The 23840-nt window shown below is 40.9% G+C and overlaps 1 protein-coding gene across 1 annotated transcript in view; it reads left to right on the forward strand.

Annotated features, from left to right (window-relative positions):
• The window catches only part of csmd3b (CUB and Sushi multiple domains 3b), a gene marked incomplete at both ends in the record, with an annotated part of 320381 nt that overhangs the window by 144238 nt on the left and 152303 nt on the right, over window positions 1-23840 (forward strand). The gene's annotated exons all lie outside the window — the stretch shown is intronic.

Consider the following 23840-nt stretch of genomic DNA (forward strand, 5'->3'; position numbering starts at 1 on the left):
TCTCTGTCTCGCTCTCCCTCAGATCAATGTACCAGTCTTGTAGTGACACTTGAAGTACTCTTATCTCTTCTCTGCAGACCTGCTCAATGCTTGCTTCCTCTCCTCTCCTCTCCTCCCCTCCACTTCTCTCTCCCTTATTTTCACTACCTGTCTTGTCCTCTCCTACTTTGCGCTGCTTATACAGTATCTCTCCTCTCCTCCTCTCAGCTAATATATAAGCACTCTGCATTGCTAACATTTTCATATAAGAATAATGTGTTCTTCTTTTTCTTGCTTTCTGTCCCCCTTCTCTGCTTCATGTCTTTATTTTATCCCTACTATCTTGCAAACACAGATGTGTTATTGTAAAAAAAACTTTTCTGTAACCTTGAGTGTTTTTCATGCTTATATTAATACTAAAACTCTACATAATTATTTATATGCAGAGGACTTCCATGACCCCGAGGCGGTGGGTAGTAATATTCTAATATGCTTCTCCATAGAGCAGCAGAAAAGCATTACATCGCAGCTTATGGTGTCATTGCCATATAAATGTCCATTTAAAAGTCTGCCTAGAGCCGCTTCCTCTGTGAGTGTTCAATCAATGGGTAGAGCGGTACAGACAACTTTAAAAAGCATTGTGAAAGGAGTTGAGAGTGAAGACCATACCATTGTATTTTTTTCATGAAACAAGTCATGTTTTTATTGATCACATTTTCTTTATTTATAAACCTTCCGTGGTAAGCTTGTGGTTTGTTTGAACCTCACAGTGCTATTTAATAAAATGATTGACAATACATAATGTGGTTCCTAATGTGACAGTGGCATTGGGACCTGCCTTGCAACTAATGCTATCTTTAGCATTAGCACACTAGCCTGTAAGCCCTGCTAGTTGATTGATATGTTTGACATATTAGTCTGTTTCATTTGCAAGCACATGCACCCATACTGTATATCATAGAAATTGAAATTGAGTTAAATTATCACGTTTCTTTTTCCTGATTCCCTAATAAACTCCCAGCACACACATTTGTGCGGCACAGAGTGAAGATTCTGTTGGTCAGCAGTGGGTTTGTGTCAGGTGTACTTTGGTTAACTGCAGTGTGATTTGTTTAAAAATGTGTTTACCACAGGCCCGGTTCTAGACAGTTAGATTAGGGTGGGCCTGTAGAAATTTTAGGTGGGCACACTGGGCAGAGAGGCCGAAGATGCGAGCGTGCGCAGAGCACGCAAGCAGAAATGTTTTGCCCTTGTAAGATCTCTGCGTCTGCTTTTTGGCACATTTACTGTGAATTGTGTAGAACACAATATGCAAATAAACTTTGAGTGTTGCTGTATGGGAGATTTGATTCTTGCATGTTTTTTTTCCAAAATGTTTATGAATAACATAATATACATTATATACAACATAATGTATCTTTTTTTTTAATCGCAGTATTAACTGTAGGCAGTCTGAGCTGATAGAAGAGAAAGTTTTGGGACTGGGCAACCTGGATGGTGGTAGTCCAGAGCTATATACTATACACACTATATAGATATATAGTCTTTCCACTATTGGCTCGATGCCCAGCTGGGTGAAAATAGTAGCCAGCCGAGGTCACGACCCTGCTAGGGGGGTCCGGGGGTATGCCCCCCCCGGGAGGTTTTTTTTTACCTTTTTAAAGTGAAATGCATGAATCTGGTGCACTTTGAGAGGAAAGTTAAGCTAAATCTGAGGAATTCTGTGTGAACAAATAATTTGGAGACACTGGGTCGGATGAATTAGAAGCTATTGAAGAAAGACACATGGATTTTCCATAGAAATATAAATTTGAAATAAAATATTATGCAGGGTCCTCTGGGATGAGCTTGGTGCTCTTTTTCTTTTCCGGGACATATTTCTCTGTAATATAATGAATTCATTTAAATGCAGTGATTACATACTACATACTTTACATTTACATTATATGATGTTGATATCAAACACACAAACTGAGAAAAAAAATTAAAAATGGGGGGGACGGGGGGCGGGGGGGCATGGCAGTCGTGACCCTAAGCAACTGCTCATTTTGCTTATGCCTCGGGCCGGCTCTGCTGACCAGTGACCATTATAAGCAGGTGGGTAACTTGGAGGCAGGCTGTCCTGCCCACCCAATAATACAATTAGAAGCAATGCATGGTAATGGTATATTCTTTAGTATTAATTAATTGTCTGAATTTTATTTGACATTTTCTTGGACAGCGAATGAACAGGTCCGTCCGATAGTGGGTCTGGACTTCCACAAAAAGTGGAATAAAAAATAAATAAAAATTTGATTGGGTGGGCACAGCCCACATTTGGGTTGGCACGGCCCACCCTGGCCCCTGTCTACCGCCGGCCCTGGTTTACCATGATAGCATCTCTTCCTTATTAGTGTGCTGACACTGCAACACACACACACACACACACACACACACACACACACACACACACACACACACACACACACACAAAATGCAGTGAACACCATACGCTTCCAGACACTCTCATATGCATGCATAAACAGACAGGATACAAGATATGCACACATAAACACACAGGCTGTTCTTACACACTCAAACACACACAGGGGGCACAAACACAGAAATGCCGAGTGGCCGTGCTGTAGTCAGCAGGGGCTCATTTAGTCACCAAACGATTCAGGATGTTAACATTGTGTGTGTGTGTGTGTGTGTGTGTGTGTGTGTTTAGAGGCCTGTGGGAAAGAGTGCCATGGATTTTAAGAACAGCAGGTTGCTTCTTCTCTTTCCAACCCGACTTTGTTACGTTACACACTCCCAAACTACCCTTAACCTTGGAAAAAGGCCAGTGCAATTCAAGCATCTGATGTTGATAACTGACCAGCAATTCTCAGTCCCCCGCCTACAGTTTGTATCCTGGGACATTTTTAGTGATTTTGTGAAGAGGTGTCTGATTCGGCAGGACCCTTAGCTTTCACATTCCCTCCTTCAAGCAACAAGATCTCAGCAGGATGTAAGAGGAAAAACTATTGGTTTCAGAAACTGCCCTCTATGAGATTGTATTGGTCTATTAAGGCTCACACACTCACCACAAACAAACCTCTAAACTGCCCAGCTCTCTGAATGATGATCTACTAGGGTGGTCAATAAGTTGGCTCTGTGATGGCACAAAAGTTTTTTTTCTTTTTTACAATGCCAGGGATTAAACAGCTGTGAAAAGCCGGTGCCTACACTCTCCAACAGTTAATTTCATACAGTAGGCTACATCTCATTTTATTCAATAAGGATAGTATAGTAGATTTTATTTGGACATGACAATGTCATTGGACGAACCAGATGCATTGTTTACAGTGTGTTAGCATAAATGCTAGTTTACAACACCTGTCCACAGGAGGCTTTTTAAAAACAACAAAATAAACTAAACAAAGCAGAAACAAGATCAAATACTGATAAAAAACTGATAATTAAAAGAGTAAAAATGCAGTATACAATAGAGTACAGAGCAGCAATATAATGAGTCAAATATATATATAGGCTACGTAGAGTAAAACAAAGGCAGCATGATCAAACAATAGACCAGTTGTAAATGATTTGTGTGAGCACTGTTGATTTGATTTGAGCCGTTGTTTAAATTCTCTGTTAAAAGTGTTGCTATTAGTCCCTAATAAGCCCCTCATGTTGCACTTGACCACTGGAGTGTTGGCCCATCTTGAATTTGCTCAGTGCCAGTTCTCTGTTTGCTTTAATGGTTAACACACATGGTGATTGCTATTTGAATAAAATCCTTCCAAATGTTGGCCTTCATTATGGAACTCAATTGTAATCCAACTCTTTGTGCAACAGTCTGAGAAAGTAGCATGCATTCAGTGGTGGAGCAATGTCATTGGTTAGCGCGCAGATACATGTTGTGTTTTTAAGTGTGTTTATATGAGTATGCATGGTTAACCTATGTACTCTATATGACTATTGGTTGGAGGGAATTAAAGAGTGTATTATTGCAGTCTTGCTGCTATACGTCACATCTATAGGTTACACATGACTGCGGGCCGGGAGAAGCTAAACATTATTTCAATATCTATTTCTATTTACAATATAAGAATAATCATGGTTGCCATAAAAACACAAAGTGGATGATGTATACAGACACATTCTGCAATTACATTGTCACAGCAGGAGAGATTTGCTGAAGTGGTTTGGTTGTTAGGAGATTTAATGATCCGATAATGGATAAATAATATTAGTGTATTTGTCATACTTGTAGTTATTAAATGAGTATGGGAACTGATGTTACAGTAGTTCTATGTCGTCACGTTGAGTTTCATCACCCCATGGGCCATTGAAATCAATGTCTTGTTAAATATACAGTAATACATTTTGAAGAGGTCAGCAGTGATTTTTAGAAATACACTTATTATGCATGTACTATTTTAAATTAACTCTTGTATTTGGTACCGTATAATATTTGTACTCGTTCCTAAGATAGTACCAATAGCCAACTGTACCTTTTTTCAGTGCTTTCTTCCCTCTGTTATAACAAAACTATACTTTTAGATTGAAAAAAATGTATCCATATGAAACATTATGAATGTTGATTTAAACAAACTTCCGGGGTAAAATAGTCTCGCTCTCGTAGTCTGGTTCTCTCTTTCTCTTTACTCTCTCACCCGTGTTCGGTACCGCACCGTAGTGAACTCACACATATCATTATGTTGTCAGCAAATTGTCAGAAGGGTTTTGCAAGCACTGACAAGCATACTTTCGGTTCATTCATGTTGTTATGAAAGCTGGATGTACCTTACATTTGGATGTGTGTGTATGCTCACATTGTATACACACTTTAATACACAGCCGTTTGTGTGTGTGTGACAATCAGACTGTACAGTGTGTTATAGATCCGGCAGAGAAAATGTAACCATGGGAACAGGATCTGGATCTGTTGACCCGACATCCTTTATATCTCTCTCTCTCTCTCTCTCTCTCTCTCTCTCTCTCTCTCTCTCTCTCTCTCTCTCTCTCTCTCTATCTATCTGTCGCTCCCACTTCTTCTGTTCCTTTCCTTTTCTCTCTTTTCCCCCTGTCTCTCGATACTTTGACAGGTTAATGCTCAGCTAGCGTGTCTGGCTTATTCGCACACACACACGCACCACACACAGCCTAAAGTGGTGTGTGACAGAGGATTTCAAGGGGGACAGCGGGATAGACAGTTTAATCTGAGAGAAAAAAGTGGGGATATTGAGAAAGCGAAAAAAAGAGAGGGAGAAACAGAGATAGAGTTAGCAAACGAAGGACAGAGGAGGGGAAAGGTTATAGCCAGACAGGAGAACACTTTATTACTCTTCCATTTGAGAGACAACAAGGGTGTGACAGTGAGAGGGAGTGAGTTGATGATATACAGGATAAAATGTTTGTATACATATTAGAGTTCATCCTAATATCAATTGTTATTTTTTAAAAACAAGCTTAAGGAAAAGACAAATTCAGGTTGAATTTAAAGTTGAGATTGTTTCCTGAGTAATTAAGTTCCCATAGGTAACTCTCCAGATATGGCAGTGTATTGTCAGCCATCTGCTCAGGGGCCCCCTGGTGGTAAAGGGCCCGAGTGCACCCACCTTCTGTTTGACAGTTTATGATGGATCTGCTATGCTCATGTGCTGTGTGTGTGTGTGTGTGTGTGTGTGTGTGTGTGTGTGTGTGTGTGTGTGTGTGTGCGTGCGTGCGTGCGTGCGTGCGTGCGTGCGTGCGTGCGTGCGTGCGTGCGTGCGTGCGTGCGTGCGTGCGTGCGTGTGAAAAAAGTTCTGTGTACTCTTAGAGTGGATCAAGTGGGATGGTAAATACCCTAGACAACATTGTGTGTGTGTGTGTGTGCTTGTGTGTGTGTATATCATTTTTGCGCATGCAGCCGTGTTTATCTTGTGTGCTCAGAAGTGGGTGTATATGCTTATCCCACATTCCCTTGGGACAGTGCTGATTGACAGCTCTATCCCTGGTTGTCATGGTGATGATGATGGATGTGTTTTGGGTTACCACGGAGACCGCTGGTAAGGCGTTCTATCTGCATGCATAATATACTTTTAGCATAAAGAGATGCTGTAGCTGACAGAGAGATAGGGAAAGGGAGACATGGAGAGGACCACAACTTAACTAGCTGCCCTCACCACATGTAGTTGATGCTACATACATGCTCTTAACATTATGCGTTCCCTGGGGATCACATATTAAATGGGATATAACAGTTTGCCAGAGACAGTTAGGCATGCACGTATTATACACAGTGCACGTCCTCTGATAAAGATGATAGAGTTGGTACTGTGGAATTATAGAATGTGAATCCTCCACCTGTAGTGCTGAATATTTAACATCTCTGTCTGCAGAGTTATACGGAAGTTCTACTTTTTACAATGAAAGCGTATGAAAATATCCGAGACATGAGATGTATTGGAATGTAGTTTCCGGAACTTGTGAGCAGTTCTCAGGGCTCCACTTTTTACCACTTACTTACAAAAATAACCTTTTTTTTTCTTCCTCTCTCTCTATCATATACAGATTATAAATGTTAATCCTATGTGAATGTGATGATTAATTATGTTTTCTACAAATGAAGATCTGTATTTGATTAATTTTACTTCCAGTGCATTATGCAGATGATCTTGATATTGATTGGCACTGCTGAGGTGATCCATGCCTACAACTTTGACATGTCGCATCTTAAAAATTACGCCTTCTCCGTCGGGTGGTGGTGTGTATCAGTAGTCAACATGCATGACTTGGCTCATTCACAATGTAGCAGGCAATCAGTCTGTTCACCTATGCATGACTCAGAGATACTCACCCTTTATCACACACCCATTATTTGAGACGCAAATAGAGCTATCGGTGTTCATAAAACAAAGACCATATCACACATAATCACAATAACACTCACGGTCACAGAAATAGCACTGGTTAATTCACAACAAATGCACACAGATACACTTGATAGTTTGTGTTAATGAAAGGCACATTGTATCAAAGCCCATGCTCATTTGTACATGAATACAGTGGTCTTGTATACTGCACATGCTAAATCAAACGAGTGTGTGAAATATTGAAAGCCATTTTGAGAAGAAAAAAAATAAGATTAAAAAAATAAATAAAAATGTCTTTCCTACTCAGACATAATTAAGTGTCATGACTTTTAAAACCGTTTTATCTCGGTCCTTACCCCACAGGTTAACAATTAAGTGGCATGTAAATGGCTGTTTATTCTCCAATAGACAAGAGGATGCAGACACTGACAGCGGCCACAAGGGCAGTTCTATCTATTAAACATAGTGTTTGCATACGTGGCAATAACTTCTGCATATAGTGAATCTTCGTGGATTTGAGCAGACGTCATCCTGTCAGTGACTGCAGTTAGCAGTCCCCTCCCTCGTCCCTACGTCTCCACCACATAAACGCACAGCCGTCTTCATCCGATAGTGCAGCGATGGAGAGCAGCGAGTCAGCACAGAGACCTGCCTCTTTATAGCGCTCTGTTGTCCTGATTGGATAAAAACGAGCGGGATTGTGGGTATGGTTATTAACTATATGTCTTTGAAAAGGGTTTGCACAATGTCCACTTTTGGCTGTTTTGAAAACTTAAATCTCCTCAGGCGACTCATGTTTTAAACATAGCCATGTTGTGAATAAGATATTAGAATCATGTTCCATTCCATCCCAGAGGAGCACTTTAACCTCTTGAATTATTCAAACACACACTAAATCAAAGACACTCAGAAATGCATGCTACCCACCAAAAACAGACATGCTCAGACACATGCAGAGCACATGTGAACACACACACACACACACACACACACACACACACTGAGACACACACACACACACACACACACACACACACTGAGACACACACACACACACACACACACACACGAGGCAGTTCCCGCATTGATCACTGAGTATTTAAAACAGCTTGAAATTGACCTTTCCTGGAGGAGGGTGGAGTGCACATTTGCTTGTGAATAAAGAGATAAGGAATGAGCAGAAGGAGTCAAAGAAAGAGGATGACTACATTACTTGTGCTGGTTCCTTTGGCAGTAGCCTGGCACCACCCACCTACCTACTTCCGCTCAATTTTCATTTCTCTTCAGTAGTCAGTCTGGGCTTTAGGTATATTCCTAGGTTTTCTCCGGACAGATTTTTGCCGGTCAAATCAGCGAACAGAGGGAGTGGCTCAGAAGCCGGCGCATGACATGCGTCACGACCAAACATTATGCGATTGGTTGGCAGATCCAGAGTGGCACTGGGCAGATCCAATAGTTTTAAACTTCAATAGACACCCGCCTTCAAGTTAGTTAGTTTTTTTTTGGCATTTTTAATGCTTTATTGATAGTGTTGAGAGAGTTGAAATGGGGCAGAGAGGGGAGTGACAATTAAGCGATTCCAGACCTTCTGTAAAAATGCAATGGAGTACGATGGTCTGGTAAGACCAGGCTACTTTGGCAGTGTTTTGCATTCAACATTCAGATGAGTAAGCCCCCATTGAATTAGAACTAAATTCCTGGTCAGAAAACTGAGAAGTTGATGATAGGGAGGAAAAACAAACCTGCAAAAATGACGGAAACAGGAAAACAAATGGCTTCAGGCAGCTGTTTCCAGCACTTTGTTTTTTCTCTCCCTCCATTAAGCATTCAAGTGAGACCAAATGAGACAAGTAGAAGCGAAAAGGAGTTCAAAATACTTACACTGTGCAGGTGTGCAGACACACACACACACACACACACACACACACACACACACACACACACACACACACACACACACACACAGACACAGTTTCACACACGATCCATTATGCATGCATCTTTCCATGTAGGTCACATTATTGTGGCAAATGTTGTATTTGACTCAGTCGGGCCACCGTAATACATTTTCTAAATTCGCAAACCCAAGAGTAGACGGAAAAGTAGCTTCTGAGCTAAATAAGAACTGTTGAAATGTTCGGAGTTTTTGAATTTATTTTTTATTTTTATATGTTCTCTATCCTTGAAATACCATTTCCTTATCCGGCAGTCTTTATGAGCTCCTTCACACTTAAATCTCTCTATTTCTACACGTGAGAATATTTCAAATGCTTGTCTTTTAAATTGTTCTATTAGTTTATCTCACTTAATTCTTCCTTTTTCATGCGACACAATTTTAAATATGTCTCTACCTCTCTGTTACTCTTTTATCTTTATTGTTCTCAATAACCCTCTCGATCGTTGTCTTGATACATCTCTCTATCTGATATTCATCCATCTTCCCTCCAATGTCTTTCTTTCCTTCTCTTTTTCTCTCTCTCCCCCATGCCTCTGTTGTGACTTCTAATTGGGTTGTCTACCCTTCCAGCCAGTCAGTTCTTCATTAAATCATCAGTCATCATATTGGTTTGGTTTGTCATCTGTCTTTCCCTCCGCTAACAACTCTCTCTCCCTCTGACCATCCCTATCTCTTTCTCTAACACTATCCCTCTCTGTCTTTATTAGCAGTTATCAGCATATTATGACAGCTGGACGATAAATACAGCTCAAATTGTAACTTAAGGCATCTGGATAGATGGGTTTCACGATAGCGCGCTATAGTTGCCTCTAGTTAAGGCTTTGAGTGATGGGAATAGATGGGAACATTGTCACTGTCTAACTTCATCTATTAGAGGTAGTTCTTGAAACGGTGTGTCTTTGTTCCTCATTTTCAAAATTACCTGTTTGTCTTCTAAAGAAGTTTGTAATTTGTAAAAAAAAAAAAAAAAAAAAAAAAAAAAGAACTCTTACTTTTGTCCTGAAAACCAGGCTTATACAGTAATTATTATTGCAAAAGAGACATCAGAACAACCTAGACAACAACTTGTGTGCACTGTTTTTTCTTCACTTTCTTACAGGTTTTCAAAAGATATATTCATGAAGCTTTTCCAAAGGAGGTTTATATTGTTGCTTTAAAAGCAACCTTAATACAGATAAAAGCAGTGAGAGAGTAATCATGGGCACATCGCAAAGCACTTTCCTGCTACTCTAACTGCTTCTTAATATCTTCTGATCAACTGTTGACCCTTCTCCTGTTTCTCCTCTTCCTGTTATGTACCGCACAGCAATGTATCTGTCAATACATTTGAAATCAATTAAACATATTATACATTTTCTGTATGTCAGCTGGAATACAATTCCTCTGATGTGTCCTCTGAATATTGTTTTCAAAGAGGCATTATATCGTATACAAAACATTCCTGGATATTTGTAATAAGTCTATAATTATATAGAAAAAAGATAAAAAATAGTATATAATATTAAGCTTTCTCTTTTTACGTTAGTACTCACAACATGGTACATGTTGTACACAATGTGAATCTGCCCACAATTACTCTAGAACCTATACTGTACTTTCACACTATGACTTCATTATTTTGGAGTTTGACACATTTTTAAGAAAAAAACTTGAATACCAAAATGCGCTTAAGAATTGTTCTTATGGCATGCATATAGGTAAGAGTAAGATAGATAGACACATATGATACATAAGTTACACTGCCATCTTTACATTTTACTCCTGAACTGGTGTCTAATGAATTAATGTTGATAATTTAAAAGAAACTTAAATATCTGTTTTCATGACAGATTTCAGATTGGCTGCAGTTGGTTTGGAAACCTCTTTCCATATTAATTTTGAATGTACAATTCCAGTTTATTGTAGGCAGGAGTAAGTGTTAATGTAATGTGCTGTTGCAACTAATGCGGCAGAATTTATTACTTCCAGTATTGACTTGCATTTACATGCCCAAGCATTGATTATGGAAAGCAAAAATGTAGGTCATCTATAGACCAGAGTGAGTGATGTGGTTTAGTGGTGGTTTATACATGTGACCAGGTTGCTGACTTTTTCTGACTAATATTGATTGGCAGCTCTGTCTATAAACGGATTACGCAGGTCTAAATGTCAACTAGATTTAAACCAGCATAGTGATCTGACTTTGTGGCTGATCTATGCCAGGACACATAGGAGATACCTTCACAAATCTGTACAGACTATAGACGCCCTGTCAGAAACTACTTGGAAGTTTTAATGATTTATTTATTTTGTCTCACAAGCACTATTGAGAGACATCACTATAGTCTTGGCATTGGGCTTCCAAATCCTTTGTGACAGTAACGTATTACTGTTACTTTATTAATGCATGACAGACAGTAATCTATTTATTCTTTGAAGAGAAAGACACATCACTGCAAGTGAGTCATCTTTATTTAATTTTAGCGTTGTTTTTTTCTTATTCAACATGTCCTCTCTAATCCAGCAGTTATCCTCCATACCTTTATAATTGAATACACGATGAAAGATAAAGGAACATGTTGGATTATTACTTTGAAGAAGCACAGTTATGTTTGCTTTGACTATTTCTAATCCTGTAAAGAGTTTTAAGATCTGCTTCCCTGCCTGTCATACACACACTTCATAACACTTGGACGCTATGAGGCTTACATCAGTTATGGGAAACCAACTCTCTTTGATTCTGTAGCACTGTGTTGGGTGGAATCAGATAATAATAAATAAGTAATAATTAATTTTATTTGAGGGCGCCTTTCATAGCACTCAAGGTCACCTTACAGGGCAGTGTTTAAACAACAAAATCAACAATCATAAACACAAGAACAAGATACATTGAAACAATTTACACAAGTGGGGTGAAATGGGTGGGAGACAATGAACTAGATTGAATATGTCAGTTTAAAAAGATGTGTTTTTAGACGGGACTTAAAAGTGGAGAGAGTGTCAGAGTTACGGATGTCAGATGGGAGGGTGTTCCAGAGGTGGGGGCCAGATCGGCTGAATGCCCTGGACCCCATGGTGACCAGGCAGGCGGGTGGTACAGTTAGTTGAATGGAAGAGGAGGACCGGAGAGTGCGGGTGGGTGTGTTGGTGTGCAGAAGTTCACAGATGTATGGAGGGGCGAGGTTGTGGAGGGCCTTGAAGGTGAGGAGCAGAATCTTGATGGTCATGTCCTTGGCATGTCTCTTGACTAGAGTACACATTTACATTAATACCCTCTAAAGATGGCAGGGAACATTTATCAAATCACTTGCATGTTCACCCAGGCACATGTGTGTCCTTGCAAGTGTGCTGAATGAGTCAAAAACAGATGAAAAACGGGTCACTACGGTCATTTTCCAATTTTCCTATGACAAAAGAAATATGGTTTCTCAAAGTCAAAGAACCCTAATTGTTTAGCATGTCAAGTAGCATGTCTGGTGTAGCTTTCTTTTTCAACACATTAATATTCTGAAACTGCTAAGTAGTGTGAGGGCACATTTATTTGTAACCATCGTATTGATCTGTTTTTCTATATGTATATCACATCAGTTTAACACATGTGCATTTCCTCTAAGAAATGTGCTGACAACAGTTGCTTAAACTAATTTAAGGCAATGACCACAATAAACCCCTGAGACCTGTTTGACCATCTGTTAGTTGACATCTGTTAGTTGACACCCCCGTTGTTGAAGGGGGCCTTTAAAATCCCTGTCTGACCAAAAGATAGTGTCAGTCCCGTCGGGGGCTGACCATGCAGGTTGGAACTTTACTCTGTAACTCTGTTGTTTTATCTACTTTTATTAAATTGTTTATATTGAGAAGTTTCAGTTCATTTATTCCCACAAGGTTTAACTGATTAAAAACTTCCACGACAAGTAGTAATCAGTAAGAGTAGGTATACCTAGCTAAAGCCAATGCCATGTAATACAACAGTTCTGCAATGAATCCCACCTTCATGATTCGCCTGTTTTGTTAGTTTGAAGGCTGCTGTTTGCGGAGTGCTGTTGGAATGTATTGTGTTACACTGAGAGGTGCTCTTTTATTTTGTAGTGCACCTCATTTACATCTGCAAGTGTAGGCTACACAACCAAATCCCCTCTCTAGTTTTAGCTAAGTGTACTTAAAGGGGTAGTTCAGGATTTTAGACATAGGGCCTTATTCCCAAGTTAGCCTTGGTGTTCTTTATCAGTGGAGACCGTTTTCAACACATTTAATTCAGTCCTTCTAGTTGCAGAGTGCGCTCGTGCTAAGCTAGCGCACGGCATCGGGGGGGATACCAGCCTGCTACTAAAACAGTCTTACCCACTCCACAGTACACCCGAGGCCAATCAATTATAACGCCAGACTATCGATGTAAATGTCTGTGTTGATAGAATAATTTTAGAAATAAAACCAACCTCGCATCGCATGAATTATGGCATTTTGAGGGACTACTTTCTTAGCAGCAGCGGACTTTTACTTTGCTGTGTAACCGAATCACTACAGCAGAAAGTAAACAGAGCAGCGTGGGACAGAAACTGAAACTGCACTGCCACCAGTCTACCGTCATTCTGTCCCGGTTCTCTGCTGCAGCTCCAGCGGGGGCTGTCTCTACAGACGCTCTTTCTCTTTCTGCCCTTTGAGCATCCCTCTCAATTCTTCATCAGTGTATTCCGGCTCGTACAGGTACGGGCAGCAGCAGGTAAACAAACTATTATAGAGCCTGTAACCTAGGTATTAGTCCGCCGCTGCCGCAGCCTACAAGGAATAAAGTCCCTCAAAATGCAATATGTGAGGTTGGTTTTATTTCTAAAATTATTCTATCAACACAGACATTTACATCGATAGTCTGGCGTTATAATTGATTGGCCTCGGGTGTACTGTGCAGTGGGTAAGACTGTTTTAGTAGCAGGCTAGGTATCCCCCCGATGCCGTGCGCTAGCTTAGCACGAGCGCACTCTGCAACTATAAAGAACACCAAGGCTAACTTGGGAATAAGGCCCTATGTCTAAAATCCTGAACTACCCCTTTAATAAACTGGCAACTGAGTGTAATTTGCTTGTATGTAAGTATTTTATTGACACCCTCACAGTCTGCACAGGGGAGAGAAGGATTGATTAGGAAAGAAGGGCAGGAGAGAGGGGAAGTGAATCTGGCTGGAGAGGAAAGAGACAAGAGTGGAATGTATTTGGTCAGTGTTGTGATGCGTTAAACTCTCAGTATGCAGCTATTTGTTGAAATGTCAGGAATGACATTTAACACTTACACACACCCGGGGTCTTTCTCTCGCTCCGTCTCTCTCTCTCTGTCTCGCTCTCTCTCTCTCTCTCTCTCTCACACACACGCACACGCACACACACGCACACACACACACACACACTCTGTCAAACATGTTTATAAACAGACACACCCATTCTCGGAGGACAAAGGGGAGGGAGGTTGTGTGAATTATGAATCACAACTTCAGAAGTTTGTCCTTACGGTTAATAATTGAGAAACTCTGCTTAATGAGCAATTGAGAAAATGGGGGGGCCCTTACACTCATCCATCTCAATCCTGCTCTGGAGTCAGTCATCGAGAGAGAGAGACTGTCTTGTATTTTCCTGTCCCTTCTTTTTTTTGTTTACTGTCAACTTGCAAAAAATCTGTTAGACATTTAGTTTAAGATGTCTCACCTCCTTCCTTCACCTTTACCTAACTGCATCTTTCACAGTCATTTTTACCGGGGACAAGAGGGTGGTTCAGTAGATGGGATTGTACTGCCTTAGTGTCACTGAGCAAAACACTGGACGCACAGCTCCAGGGACACTGTAGTTGATTCCTTCACCTGACAAGTCTAGTTAACATAATTTCTTCAGTTTCATGAACAAGGTATCTCCTTAAAATGAATACTCAGCCTGTTGCCAGTATTAATTTTAAAAAAGTACTTATTTTGCAATAGCTGAGGTATCTCTATCTCTTAATGTCACCTTCTGCCATACATGGGAGTCAAATTATATCAATTATTGGAATGAAAAAATCCAAGAAAGAATATAATTTTATTTCACAACTCTTAGGAATCTAAATGTGAATTGGTTATACAGGGTACCATTGCTACTGTAAGAACATTCATGATAGAGATCTATCTATCAATCAATGCCTTCTCTCTTTATGTCTCCTTCTGGTGATCTATGATTTAATCACTCTTCTGCCCTAATTGGTCTAAATGCTGGCCTGTTAGTTGACTGGCAGACAGCATCTGTTCTTTGATTTGTGGACAGATGGTGGGAGGAGCTGAAGGTCAGCATGTCTACGTGTGTGTGTGTGTGTGTGTGTGTGTGTGTGTGTGTGTGTGTGTGTGTGTGTGTGTGTGTGTGTGTGTGTGTGTGTGTGTGTGTGTGTGTGTGTGTGTGTGTGTGTGTGTGTGTGTGTGTGTGTGTGTGTGTCCGCCCTAAACGCTATGACTGTTTGACTTAAATGAAATGCTGGCGAGCAGAGTATAGCAACAAATATGTTTCTATAACAAGGTTTAAAAGATGAATAGGAAAGTATCAAATCAGCGTATGGTGGAATGCAAGAAGAATAATGTTAAAGCCAGAAAATCACAATTACAAGGGCACAGATGATTCATACAAAGTTGAATGTGGGTATGTCTCTTTAGAATGTGGCAGCAGAGCTCCAAAGACACAAAACAGTTGAAAGCGTGGGGCCACAAGTTAAAGTTAGCTAACGGGAACATTGAAAATGTAATCAAGATGGATGCTAATATCACAAAAGCACAACTTTAAATATAACCACATGCAGAATAAATATTTATATGTAAAAAGGAAAAAGAAAAAAATTCCATCCTGGATTTTACAAAGCTGCTATTTATGATAAGGCTGTTGAACAAGACCAGATGGCGCAAATTGCTGTTCACTTGATGCATACTTTACCATACACACTACTTTACCAGCTCAAAAATAAGTTCCTTAACAACTAGATTAAGCCAGACATCTACCCTCAAAGATGTCTAACTACATTTAGTTCAATAAATGCACTTTAGTGAACTGTTGGCTGCCCTTGATGAACAGTCCAACATCCTGTTACACACAGTTGTTGAAAAGGAGCTCAGCTGTTCTCCAATGGAGACAATCCTCTCAAGAAAAAAACACAGTATAGGATGTTTCAGTAACACCAACATTTCACGAAATACATTTAAAGGGATAGTGCAGTATTTTTAAAGATATATATTTTTTTGGCATTTTTATGCTTTATTGATAGTGTAGAGACAGAGTTGAAATGGGGCAGGGAGGGGAGTGACATGCAGAGAACGACCGCGGGCTGGAATCGAACCCGGGTCCGCTGCTGGCCGAGGCCCATGGGGGGGACGCCCAACCAAATAGTTCAGTATTTTTAAAGTGGGGTTGTATGGGGTACTTATGCATAGTAAGTGTGTTACCTTATGGAGATGGAAGTCAGTGGAGTCATTTTAAGGAGACGTTGCTGTTGCAGAAGTCAACATTGTACTGTTGCACTGGTGGCCAGGAGAAAAACGTTTTTCTCCATGTAGGTAAATGCTGACTTAAAACCTAATTCTACATTAAATTCTACAAAGCATTTGTTGTATCACACTGCCCAATCCTCTGCTCAACTTGATTATTCAAGAAAGACAAGAAAACCAAAATAAACTAACTAAACTAAAGCTGTTGACAAAACCTCAGTTTGGTGTACAATTGAAGGGATATTTAGGTTTTAAGTTAGCATTTATGTATGTGGTGAAAACAGCTTTTCTTCTGGCCCCCTCTGCATCAGTACAATAGTGACTTCGGCTACAGCTACATCGTCCCTATACATCAGTTGCGTCTCTGATGGATCTGTCTGTACAACGCTATTCAAATGGCATCTAGAGCTGTTACTTAATGCATCTTGGCATGACTGGATGGTGAAAGTCACATTGAGACCACAAGTAACGTCACATCCTCTGTGCATTCAGGCTGCAGCACAGCCACACAGTGCAGCTGCAGAGGAAAGCATGATGAGTGTCCGGTAATCCCTCAAACTTGGAGGAACATGTATTACCAATAAGTGTTGAATCATTTGTAGGCACATGTGTCACCGTCTCACTCTTGTCCATTGTGGTTATTCATTGCAGGTAATCTGAGGTGTTGTTTGTAGGGAGAGATGAAATAGAAGGGGGGGGGGTAACTTTATATATATATATATATATATATATATATATATATATATATATATATTCCACTTTACAACATACGGGGGGGGCAAGAGGTTGATGGATGGGTGGGTGGATGTAGATAAGAGAGCAGAAGGGATGGATGGATACAGCCTGAAGACAGAGGAGAAGAGAGGATGATGTAGATGGCCCATAATCCTTAGAGGCTGACAGCACACTGGGTCGTCTGTGATTGAAGCCTTGCTGTGTGTGTGTGTGTGTGTGTGTGTGTGTGTGTGTGTGTGTGTGTGTGTGTGTGTACACCAATCTGATAGTGATCTGCCTATCAAAGTGGTGCAGGGAAGGAATGGAGTTATGGGGCAGAAGGAAAGGAAGAGGGGGAAAGAAGAAATGGCAAGTGGCAAAAAAAGAGGGGAGAGAAAGAGATGAGGCCAGAAAAGCCATTAAACAGAAAATCAATCAACAGAAAGGAGAGAGAGAGAGAGAGAGGGACAGACAGAGGAAGAGAGTGAGAGGGATGGAGAGTGTAATGCAGAGAGAGTACGATCTTAAAGGGAGACACAGCGAGACAGAGAGGGATAAAGAGGGAATCCTCGGATGACTGTGATATTGATGACAGCACAGTGGGGAAGAAGGGGATGAACGGATGGGGGAGAGAGAGAGAGGGAGGCGGGATAAGAACGAGTGATCAAAGCACCCCGGGCCATGAGAGAGAAGTAGCATTAAAGGGAGGGATAGATAGATGGGGGGAAGTTTAGGAAGGAGAGTGGGAGGTTTGAGAAGGGAAAGAGGACGGAAGGGAGAACAGAGGGAGGGAGGGAGGGAGGGAGGGATAGAGGATGAGGTGAACAAGATAAGAGTACAGTGGAGGAGGAGGATGAGATGGGGCTGTTTTACTGTAAAAAGAGAATCTTGATGCAGGAAAGGGGAAGAGGCGGGGTGTATAGTGAGCAGCAGAGACCGGAATAGGGAAGAAAAGACAAGTGGTGCTACAACAGCAACTAAAGGGAGCGCAAAGGCAAAAAAGGGCACAACACTAGCTCACTGATGTGATAAGAAATGAAGGCAACGCAGCAGCACTACCTCTCCCTTCCTCTCTCACACACACACACACACACACACACACACACACACACACACACACACACACACACACACACACACACACACACACACACACACACACACACACACACACATAGTCACTAGAAACTAGCACATACAGCACCTTCCTACATGAACCTGCATGAGTTCAGCCTCCCCCCCAGGTTGCTGTTTGAAATAAAAGCAGACAACAGAACATGGCATGGAAGATAGCAAAGCCCTCACTTACCAATAACTTCACTCAAGTTGCCCCCCCGCCCGAGGTGAAATAGAAAGACAACTCTTAACCGAAGAATTATTTTTTTTGCTACATATTTCAGGTGCAATATCTCAGATGAAGCAGTATTTGGGGATGTTTTCAAAACCCTTATTTAAAAAAAAAGCTGATGTGGTGCCCAAAGCGGGACCATGTATTTAAATCTGTTCGTCCAGGTGGAATACCAATTATCAAATGACCCATAGATGCAGACAGCCAGGAGAAATGAATGATGTTGTTAGAAATTATTATGAACATCCTTAATAAGAAAATAGTGAATAGAAGAAATTAAACATCATAATGTAGAAATAAGAAAAAAATTATGTTATTTTAATGTATGAATTTGCTGCTCTAACTGGGAGCTGTTGGGATAATCCCATTTCATAATAGAGTATATTTAATGCAGCCAATACACACAGAGTTAGGTTCACCCTGGACTGAACAGGGTTTTTATTTTAATAAATATCAGCCAGTGGCGTAACTTTGATGTTCATATTGGTGGGGACACATTTTGGCGAAACGTCACACAATTTGGCGAAACGCCCTCGCCCCACATCCAGCATCCAACCGCTCACTAGTTCCTTAACCAAACCAGTTTTATCATGTACAGTTTAGTCAAGAGTTGAGCGGCTATCAATAATTTTGTACTAAAAAACGTATTATATTCATACATCATTGGCTGCTTATGTTTCACAGTAGGGCTGTCCCCGACTCGGAATTTCAGTTTACGAGTGAACCGGGGAGTTGGAGCGCAGCTGAAGCGCGAGCATGCCCGAGCCTCGGCGAGCCGGTGAGAGAGAAACAACACAGAGCCGGTGACGGCTGCAGAGAATGGTGATTTGCGCGAGTAAAAAGACAAGATGCTCGCGGTCTACGGGGGCTTAATTGTTTCCAAGGCGACCTATCTTTACTACAGCACATAGCAGAGCAGAATCAATAGGCATATATGGTGCAAAATTTGCAGTGCTTTGGTTCTGCTTTCTCCTTTCCAGTGGCGTGGCGTGGGGATTTTTTTTGAGGAAGCCAAGTGAGACAACACCTTTAATCTACATGTGTATTGGAAGGTGGGGGACAGAAAAGAGTAGGCAACGTCGCAGCTTGTATTTAATGTAGGCCTAACTACAAGAGCTATTATAGCGCCTGGTCACTTTACCAGGACTTACACACGCCTGTAATCTGTCCGACACCGCTCGTTCGCTCTCTCTCTCTCACTCACTCATTCACACACTTCCTTATCGTCTTATTAAATTATAAATTTTATTATAAATGCACCCCCCAACCCCGACCGGAATGCACAACTAGCCGCTTAATGCCCAATGCAGATTCAAATTCATTCACAATATAATTAGGGGACGTTTAAGGCCATTTTAAGTTTCACGTTCACATGAGACACGACTCACACAATCAGTTGTAGGTGCTTGACATACACACATACTTTTTATACATCCTTTTCGTTTAAGAACTAGGCCAAATGTTCATTACAACACTATACTTAAGACAACCCAGAACAACTTCAGTGGATATACAGTAGGCCTGCCAATGCAACTTAATCCAGGCAATCAAGGCACAATTAGCAATAAAATAACACAAAACATAACACACATAGTTACACAGACAGTTAAGGGAACAGTTAACCCGCGCCGGGAGAAGGTGTGTATTTTACTCACTATTTGTAGAGGAAGGCCATTAGCTGAAGTTTGCCGCTACCAGCTAGCCACCCGTTGCGGACATAGTTCTCCTCACGGAAAGTGCGATAAACTTTCTTTCTCTCCACACGCATTGGCCTGCCGTCAGATTTGATTTTTAATGGCTTCTCAATTGGCAGTTTGGTCAAATAATTTGTTAGCCTACTAAATACTCAAAATCTCCACCCTCCATAACTGTTCTTGCTAATATGATAACAATGCAAACATGCTAATCTCCCGCTATTGTTATTGTTGTTAAATTTCAGTGACGTTGATAATGATGCTTTGATTTGATTGGTGTGAAGCCAAAGGCCGAGTGGCTTCCCTTGGCACCCTCCTGACCAATCACAGAGGGCAGTGTCATTAGCCTCACCTGATTGGTCAATTCTTTTTCTTTTTTTCACCAAGGGAAGCCAGCTCAGCCTGGCTTCCTCGCAGACATACAGTGTGCAGTGTCGTGTTTCGCCGCGTCTTCAGAATCTAAATGTAAAGGGGCACTGTTTCGCGCATTATCCTTCTCATATTGGTGTGGACAATTTCAGCACATTTGAATATTGGTATGGACACGTCCACACCGTCCATACGCAATTTTACGCCCATGATATCAGCCCATTTGCTATCAGTCATCTTGTAATAATTTTGTCTCATTTTCAAGCAAACTCCGTCATGCATTACATGTGGCCTTAGTGACCTCAGTGCTCCTTGATAGTCAGCCCGCAGATTACTTTAAATGCTTATTGGATTTAAAGATTTCTGCTAGATTTAAGCTGATCAGACTTGTATGTAATGGAATTTCATTCTTCGTCCTTCATTTTTTTCAGCATTCCACGATAAGAGAAATCATTCAATACACTTCGCGTAAAGGGAATATACAGTGTGTTTGAACAAAGTTAACATTGACCTGCGTCTATTGAAAGATACACTGTGGTTGTTTTGAAAGGAGAATATATATTTTTGTTATAGCAGTTGTGGAAAGAAGAAAGAGGGGGGGGGCGTGATATGAGGTAAACACTAATATTTAACACTGCCACACAGATGACACATCATGATTGATGGAGCAGGAGCGGGTTGCATCCAAAATTAGCTGGTGCACCATGGAGAGCTGACGGTTTCCGTGTGTCTAATGCGTGCACATTTAACAGAAGGTAATCAGTGTTGGCTATAGGCATGTGGACTTCTCACCCTCTCCCTGTGAAAACACTACAAATGTCATTTTTTATTAGAGCAGCTGCTCCTGAAGCAGCCGCTGCACAGCCCTTGCCGCCACTAGATGACACACAGCAGAATTACTGAGGATCCTAATTGCATAATGTGTCATCTGAAATTATCACGTGGAGTCTTCACATGGCTTTCAGGTTTTCCTCCAGATCTACATCAGTATTCAAGTCTGCTTATTTTTATAATAAATAATAATGAGGAATTCTTTCCGTGCTAAAGGTCACAGTAATGGATTTTGAGTGACAGCAACCCAGAGAACATCATGGCTGAAGGCCCTTCATGCTACAACATCATAATGTCACATTCACCAAAGGTCCACTGCACATAAGAACACGGCTTGTTTGTTTAGTAATCTTTTTATTTTACAAGTTTATTTTATCTTTTTTAATAAGAGCAGTGGACCTTGGGGGCCTCTCCACCTATCAATCAAGTGTCACCAGCACATCAATAAGCTGGAGGGCTGGAATAAGTGCGTGCGTGCGTGCGTGCGTGTGTGTGTGTTTGTGTTTGTGTCTGTGTCTGTGCGCATTTTTGTCTGTGCGCGTTTGTGTGTGTTCATGTGGGCGAGTGTCCACCAGTGCTTGCGGACGTCCTGTTGTCATGATAAACCTGTGACAGCTGTCATCCTGCAAGCTGCACTCCCATGGTGCTCGCCCACACTCGCACATACACAGTCACCCCCCAGCCCCCCCACCCTTGCACACACACACACACACACACACACACACCAACCCCCCCCCCCCCCCCCCCCCCCACACACACACACATACACTAACTACTACATCATTGCTTTGTGGCAAATGTGATGGGGTCTCAGCAGGTCTTGGTTCAGGGTGTTGGGTCATTTACACAAATCTTCTCAACTGTCTAGATGCTGAATGAATGGTCTGTCTGTCAGTGCCTGCCCCACTTGCCTGCCTGCCTGCCTGTTTGTATGACTAACTCAGTGGCCTACATACATCTATTTGAATGTATTATTATTTGGGACAATGCAGCTTCAAGTATCATGCCTTATAAAACAATTTAAAAAAGTGTGTGTATTTCCTAATTCCACACTCTGTTCTATTGAAAATGCTCATTCCATTGTACATTCATTTTATAATCCATTATTTTGTTTCATCCTGTTTATCATTTTCTTGCCTTTTTCAATCCCCTTTTTCTATATTTTTTGTCACTCTTCCTGTGTTGTTTCTGTTTGGTCCTATACATTGCTGTTATCCCCTGTGTATTTCCTGTCTTCTCAGTGAACTCTGTTCCTACACATTTTTAAATATCTTGTGCTAACGTTTTTATTCATTTCTAATGGTTAACGTCTGTTGCTCAATGTTAGTCTTGGACCACAGCTATTCTCTTTACCCCGCCTGTTGGTGGAGTCTGGCTTGGTCCCTACCTTATCTGTCATCATGTATGCATCCCCAAAGGCAGCTGGATGAGCCCAAAGGGTGTGTGCATGTATACCTGACAGCGGGCTGTCTACATTCTTATAAAGGATGTGTCTTTTTCAGCTTATCAGCGAGTGCAGTTTAAGGACGACAAGCGGTGATTACCTGTCTTTCCTCAATGCTGATTATATCAACATGCAAGATGTTATAGGGTAATATAAATCAAGCATCATCCGAAATTGCACTCGCTGGTGTGTAGGAAAAATGCACGTCCACTGTAAGGGTGTGTTATATACACTAGTGCCTCTTTTATGTATAACTATAAATTATACAGGTATAATTTATACTGTGTTTACAGTTTGACTTGTTCGCTCTCGGAGAAAAAAAAAGAATCCACATTGTATCTTTGTCACTGGGACGTTGAAAACTTGGCTGGGCTTAATTTGCTTTTGAGAAATGATTCACAATGTAAATATAGTTATTAACTTTTTTCAAATAGTTGTTTTTCTATAGATTGGGTCTAACATTAATCTATACCCACAGTATTCTGGAAAAAAAGCAAATTGAGCTCAGTCCTAACTTGCCAGATAACCAGTCACAAGGTCTGATGTAGTATGTTTTTTTCTCTGTGAGTGTATCTGTATAAATTATATGTGTATAATTTATGCCGTGTGCACAGCGCAATCCATGTGTCTTTATCTGTTATGCAGAAATCAGTACTTGCTCGATTATGAATCATATTATCAATCAGAAGTGGTCAACAATTACAGAAAATTAGGCAAATTATCATCCCATCTGGTCCATATATTTTGAAACTGGATTAACTAATTGACTGTAAAAAAAAAACTGCCAATTTGTAAACAGTCAAATTCACTATTCCTTGGTGGCGATTGGAGGAGACCAGAGCTGAGCTCTGTGATTGGAGAAAAGGACCTTGTTAGTAGAGGAGGACAGCAGTTCAGAGTGTGACAGGAACTGCAGCTTAACCCCTAATCCTCACCCTTGATTTAACTGGCTTAAAGAGAACATCATTCTCTAAAATCTACTGCCTTATTGGCAGAGAACTGATAGTCATGTTACATCACCACATGTATACTATCTTTCAAAATTTCCCTCACATCTAGAGTGTGATGTTAGAGCTATATATTTTCACAATATGGTCTGCTAATATGACTTGACAGTTTATGTGTCGTGAAAAAGTCATCCATTTCTAACATTCAAGCCACACCATAACAATAAGATTTGTGAGCAAAGAGTGTGACTGTAATATACTCAAATTAAAGTAA

This window comes from Ammodytes marinus (genome assembly GCF_949987685.1).
Source record: "Ammodytes marinus genome assembly, chromosome: 17".
Classification (NCBI taxonomy): domain Eukaryota; kingdom Metazoa; phylum Chordata; class Actinopteri; order Uranoscopiformes; family Ammodytidae; genus Ammodytes; species Ammodytes marinus.